The sequence below is a fragment of the Lissotriton vulgaris genome, chromosome 9, assembly GCF_964263255.1.
Source record: "Lissotriton vulgaris chromosome 9, aLisVul1.2, whole genome shotgun sequence".
In the NCBI taxonomy this organism is placed as follows: Eukaryota; Metazoa; Chordata; class Amphibia; order Caudata; family Salamandridae; genus Lissotriton; species Lissotriton vulgaris.
In genome coordinates, this window is record NC_141697.1 from 232,233,493 (window position 1) to 232,240,351 (window position 6,859).

Genomic DNA, 6,859 nt, shown 5'->3' on the forward strand with positions numbered 1-6,859 from the left:
GATATTTAATAATTTTAGGAGTTACTATTCGTGGCTGACGTATATAAACAGTGGCATGTTTTTATATTATAAAAAATGTAAAGCTTTTTTTAGTGGCAGTAAAAATCTTAATGAAAGAATTTGCCGACTTGCTATGATATTTAATAAATATCCTTAGTTGGATTTATTTATCTGATTCCTTATGTCGTAATCGTAGAGACTGTTCCAATTGAATCGTGATTATCAATTTCTCTCTACTGTGTACGTGTTATATGCACGCTTTAGTGGCGGTAGGTGTTAGCGAATCGAAGATCATGTTTCAGGTTAAAAGGAATTGGTAACCTTTGGTAACCCTAGCAACAATGCGTTGTCACGTGACATCTTGAAACTTGTTCTTTTATAGCCGCATGCGGGTGCGTTTAGCACAATCCTACTGTCAGTCGCTCAGTTAGGTTGCAAAAGTGATGCGTTTGTTTTTTCTGCTTATCTGATCCCGGTGTGTCAGATACATTACCCACCTGAGCGCTCAGCATATTTGCAGCAACTCTTGAGGGTCTGAACGTACCTTTTTATGCCCATATGTGTTTACCATTAGTGGTGCTGGGACAATTTTCTGACTGGGTTGCGGGCCACGGGTAAGGGGTTCTAAAATCCTGGCGTTACTGAACGAGCACGTTTTAAACTGCTATAAATCGGGGATCATGAGAGGGAAGGGGCTGGATGGGGTGGTGGTCTAATAGATTTCTGGTGATAATATTGTGCAATATGATGCAATATTCCTAAATATATGTACATTTTGGTTAATTTTTACCCAAAAAGAAGATATCAAAAAAAGACCATTAATAATCAGAGTGGTTAAGCCTTGCACGCACACAAGGATAAAAGAGAATTAATATTGGTTTGTTTTTTGAAACTTGTCTGCTTCCAAGATCCACAGGTGATCTGTCTACATGAAAATAAGCCTCATTCTTATGAATATGTCATACTTCTAAAAAAAGCTATTTTTCTCAATGATGCATTTTATGTGCCACATCAAATGCCATCTAATTGAAGCCACATAACGTAAACTTAGCTATACAAGACAAGCAAATGTGTAGTGGTTCGTTCAAAATGATTTTTAAAAAGGGAGGGCTTTTTGCTGATACACAGTCTCTAACAATAAACAATTCTTAGAAAATATGTTCAGTGACTGGAGGGGTGCACCTACTTAGATTAAAACCCTTAAATCTAGATACATTTGTAGTCATGTTTAAAAGACAGAAAACTAGTCTGAACAAGGAAGACAATAGTAATTGCTTAAATGCGCAAAATTAATAATCTGTTATGACAAAAATGTATGTATCATTAGTATGAGGAGTTATAAGCAAGAAATTGAATACATTTCTGTGAATCCATGCACCGAGACTCAATGTTTGCTTTCTATATGCAAAGTTTATTTGAACAGAATATCATTATTATATAGTTTTGGTGCTTTGCTGCTGCACATGCTTGTGTGAAATTACTGTGGCTATGATATGGTTACTGAGGAGGAGGGTGAGGTTTGGGGTATACTTTCCATTAATGCAAATATTTATATTCCTTGTACAGTGGCAGCGTCATAGGTTGCCTTTTTTGCAGTTTCTAATGGATTGCAGGCTTGTAATGGCAGATGTAACTCTGACAAGCTAGGTCTGTCTACCTTTAAGAGAGATCTATCCAGATCAAAAATTTATTATTTTCTGATGGGGGTCACAATGTGGGAAACATGGTTGACTGTAGAATAGATGACAGGGAAGATACTGATCATTATCCATAACAGTTAATGCCCCGGTTACTTACCAGTAATCTTCATTACTCCGAGTCCTAGTCTTCCTCGCCACAGTAATTAACAGTGAGCATTCTGCTCCTACAGAAACTCCAAGTCAACATCTACATACTAGTCTCCCTATCCCTCCAATATGGCCCCCCTTGGTAACAACCAATCAGATAAAAGGACACAAAAATCCCAACACAATCTGAAATACAAAGCTGTAGACATGATGCACAAAAAGTGCCTGGAGGGAAGGGAAACTATACTGTGGCGACACACTCTCATTGACAGACTCCCACTGACTGACTCTCCCACTCTCTCTCACTGACTGACTCTCCCACTCTCTCTCACTGACAGACTCACTGACCCACTCTCACTGACTCACTCTCACTCTCACTGACTGACTGACTCTTCCACTCTCTCTCACTGACTGACTCACTCTCCCACTGACTGACTGACTCACTCTAACTGACTGACTCTGCCACTCTCTCTGACTGACTCACTCACTCACTCTCACTGACAGACTCACTCTCATTGACAGACTCTCACTGACAGACTCTCTCACTCTCACTGACTGACTGACTCTCCCACCCTCTCTCACTGACTGACTCTTCCTCTCGGTCTCACTGACTGACTCTCCCAATCTCTCTCACTGACTGACTGACTCACTCACTCTCACTGACAGACTCTCACTGACAGACTCTCACTGACCAACTCTTACTGACTGACTGACTGACTCTCCCACTCTCTCTCACTGACTGACTCTCTCTCACTGACTGACTGACTCTCACTGACTGACTCTCACACTCTCTCTCACTGACTGACTGATTCACTCACTCGCTCTCACTGACAGACTCTCACTGACAGACTCTCACTGACAGACTCTCTCACTCTCACTGGCCAACTGACTCACTCACTCTCTCTCTCTCACTGACTGACTGACTCTCCCACTCTCACTGACTCACTCTCACTGACAGACTCTCTCACTCTCTCACTGACTGACTCACTGTCTCATTGACTGACTGACCCACTCTCTCTCACTGACTGACTCACTCTTTCTCACTGACTGACTGACTCACTCTCTCTCACTGACTGACTCACTCACTCTCCCTGACTGACTCACTCACTCACTCTCACCGACTCACTGACTCATTCTCACTGATTCACTCTCACTCTCTCTCACTGACTGACTCTCCCACTCTCTCTCACTGACTGACTGACTGACTCACTCTCAATGACTGACTGACTCACTCACTCTCACCGAATGACTCTCCCACTCACTCTCACTGACTGACTCTCCCACTGACTGACTGACTCACTCTCACTGACAGACTCTCACTGACAGACTCCCTCACTCTCTCACTAACGGACTCCCACTTCTCTCACTGACTGACTGACTGACTCTCACTGACTGATTGACTCTCTCCTGATTGACTCTCTCTCACTGATTCTCTCTCACTGACTGACTCTCTCACTGACTGACTCTCTCTCATTGACTCTCCCTAAACGACTGACTGATTCTCACTAAAAGACTAACTTACTCTCACTGACTCACTCTCTTTCACTCACTGACTAACTGACTCACTCTCTCACTCTCATTCACTCTCACTGGCTGACTTTCTCACTTTCACTGACTTACTGACTCTCACTCTCTCTGACTGAATGACTCTCTCACTCTCTCTCACTGACTGACTCTCTCACTCACTCTCACTGATTGACTCTCACTCTCTCACTGACTGACTGACTCTCACTCTCACTGAGTGACTCTCTCACTCTCTCATTGACTGACTCCCCGCTGACTGACTCTCTCACTCACTCTCACTAACTGACTGACTGACTGACCTTCACCCTCCTGTTATTTATGCCCCCCATAACAAAGACACTGCGACACAAGAAAATAAACCAATCTCACACATTTTTGATGGGGAGAGGGGAAGAAAGTATATCCTGCTTCATTCCCCCTAAGTGAAGCCCAAGCATCTGCTAAGCCATGTGCATACATCAATGCTTGTAATGCTTTAAACACTTGTGGTTTCCTACCCATATATCTTGAATTTTTGTTACACAGTATGTTTGGTGCTAAGTTTATATTTAGGTCCCCGCATACTATCACTGGTGTAGGCCATGTTGCTAATTCCACATTCAGAAAATCTATAATTGCCGCTTCATCAAAATTGGAACCATATATCGAGCAGAGCGTGAATTTCTTTACCCCTACAGTACATTCCACAATTACCCACCTCTCCAGCCCATCCGTTGGAGTTCTGCCCTTATTACCAACATGTTTTTTAGCCAGGATTGCCACACCTCTCGATGTGCAAGCCTGTTTAGTACATGCCACTAAATCATATCCCAATTCTGTTAACAACTTCCTCTTGGCCCAGACTATATGTGTCTCCTGGACGCACATAACATCGCAGCTGAACATCCGCAATTCCTGTATGACTCGTTGTCTTTTATCCCTGGAGTTCAAGCCCCTGACATTTAGTGTACCTATTCTAATACCCTTAGCCGCCATCAAATCCCTCACTAACACCCCCCTTGAGCCGCCACCACTGGATTATCCATCCTTTCAAACACTGTAAACAACAGTACTCATGTATTATTTTTATTTTTTTACGACCCACCCCTCCACCACTCCCCCCCAACTCCTCCTACCCCCATCCCCCCCCCACCGCCTGTCCCTGGGCTTAAGGACCAAGTCCTCTGTGATGGAGAGTTATTGTACGCTGCCCCCCCCCCCCCCGGCTCCCCACCTAGCCGACAACCTACTGCAAAAACATCTCTTCCAGGACCATTGTCGTCTCTCTCCCTCTGTCATCTTATACTTGGGCGTCTCAAAGAATTTACAATATTACAGATTCCGGTGGATGTTCTATGGATAGCGAGAGCGGTATACTAGCGGTGTTTAAGCAGTTTTATGATACATTATATGCCGGGGATAACTATGACAGCTATAAAGCAGAAATATTATTAAACCAGTACGTTGAACAGGGCCTGACAGTGGAGGAGGCAGCAAGGTTAGATGCCCCAATCACAATGGATGAATTGGAACAGGCAATAAATGGGCTAGCATCGGGAAAGGCTGCCGGTCCTGATAAATTGCCGCTGGAATTATACAAATGCTTTTTTGGTGTCTTAAAAGTGGACATGCAAGCAACAGTCAGAGAGGCTCAGCTAGGCGTTGCTCCAAAATCTTGGGATGAAGTCAGTATAGTAATTTTTCGGAAAAAGGACAAACCAGCGGAATTCCCGACCTCATACCGCCCTATTTCTCTATTAAACACTGATGGCAAGATATATTCAAAGATACTGGCCACCAGGTTGTCGACAGTTATCACCCCATTAGTGTCAATTCGTCAACATGGATTTATTCCGAATCGGGGAACAACAAACCATGTAAATCGTGTAATAACACTACTAGATCATGCCAATATCACTGGTGGCGCACTCAGCCTTAATTATTAGATGCCGAGAAGGCCTTCGATCAAGTCTCATGGAGCTTTCTATGGGAGGTGATGCGGCGATGTGGATTTGGGAAAAGGTATGTTACAGCGAAACAAACGCCATATCGCCAACCTGTTGCCAGGATATGCACCATGGGACTTGAATCGGAAGCGGTTCTTATTTTACGTGGCACTAGACAAGGTTGCCCATGCTCCCCATTATTATTTTGATTATATATTAACCCATATTTAAAAATTATTGAAGCAAGCCCAATGATTTAACCAATAACTATACAAACCCATCAATACCGAGTGTTTGCTTATGTGGACGAAGTGGCGGTTGTGTAATCTAAACCCGCAGTGGCTATGCGGGAGATTGAACAACTGGCAACAGATTTTGGCGCTGTATCTGGGTACAAGCTAAATACGGCCAAAACTCAGATCTTATGTGTGAATGTGACCTCATATATGGATCAAAGGGTATTACAAGAAGTTTCCTATTTGGGAGTGCGGATTCGCACTTCAGCGGCAGCGCTGGTTAAGTCTAATTGGGAAGAGTGGATGTCGGTGGTTCATCGGCAACTTGACCACTATGAATGTTTGCATTCTGTCGTTGGTAGGGCGGTGCAATGTACTTAAGATGATGATACTTCCAAAAATTCTATATTTTTTTAGGTGTGTACCATTGGAAATACCGAGAGCGAATCTCGCACAATTACAGTCTATTTGTATGAGGTTTTTATGGTCTCGTGGGAAAGCTCGAAGGGCAATGCGATACATTGTTCTGCCCAGAATGGCTGGTGGGTGGGCCATGCCTGACTTTACCCTCTATTACTATGCATGTGATTGATTCTTCACTCCTGAGGCGGAAAGCCGGGAGCATACTTGGAAACTGCCGCTTTAAAATTTTTTTTATAACTTGTGTGTGAATTTACTACTGTGATTAAGAAACAGTCGCCTACCTGATAAAAGCATTTCCCACTCGCTCTGGGAGCCTGCTGAGTGCAAGCAGCGCCTCCCAAACGCCGACATACACCCCCTGATCGCCGCCATCGACGGCGTGCAGCGAAGCCACACCCCCTCTCTGGCCACGCCCCCCCGCCCAGTCAAATAGCGCTGAATGAGAGCGCGAGTTGATTGATTCTTCACTCCTGAGGCGGAAAGCCAGGAGCATACTTGGAAACTGCCGCTTTTTAAAAATTTTTATAACTTGTGTGTGAATTTACTACTGTGATTAAGAAACGGTCGCCTACCTGATAAAAGCATTTCCCACTCGCTCTGGGAGCCTGCTGAGTGCAAGCAGCGCCTCCCAAACGCCGACATACACCCCCTGATCGCCACCATCGACGGCGTGCAGCGAGGCCACGCCCCCTCTCTGGCCACGCCCCCCCGCCCAGTCAAATAGCGCTGAATGAGAGCGCGAGTTGATTGATTCTTCACTCCTGAGGCGGAAAGCCGGGAGCATACTTGGAAACTGCCGCTTTTTTAAAAATGTTATAACTTGTGTGTGAATTTACTACTGTGATTAAGAAACAGTCGCCTACCTGATAAAAGCATTTCCCACTCGCTCTGGGAGCCTGCTGAGTGCAAGCAGCGCCTCCCAAAATCCGACATACACCCCCTGATCGCCGCCATCGACGGCGTG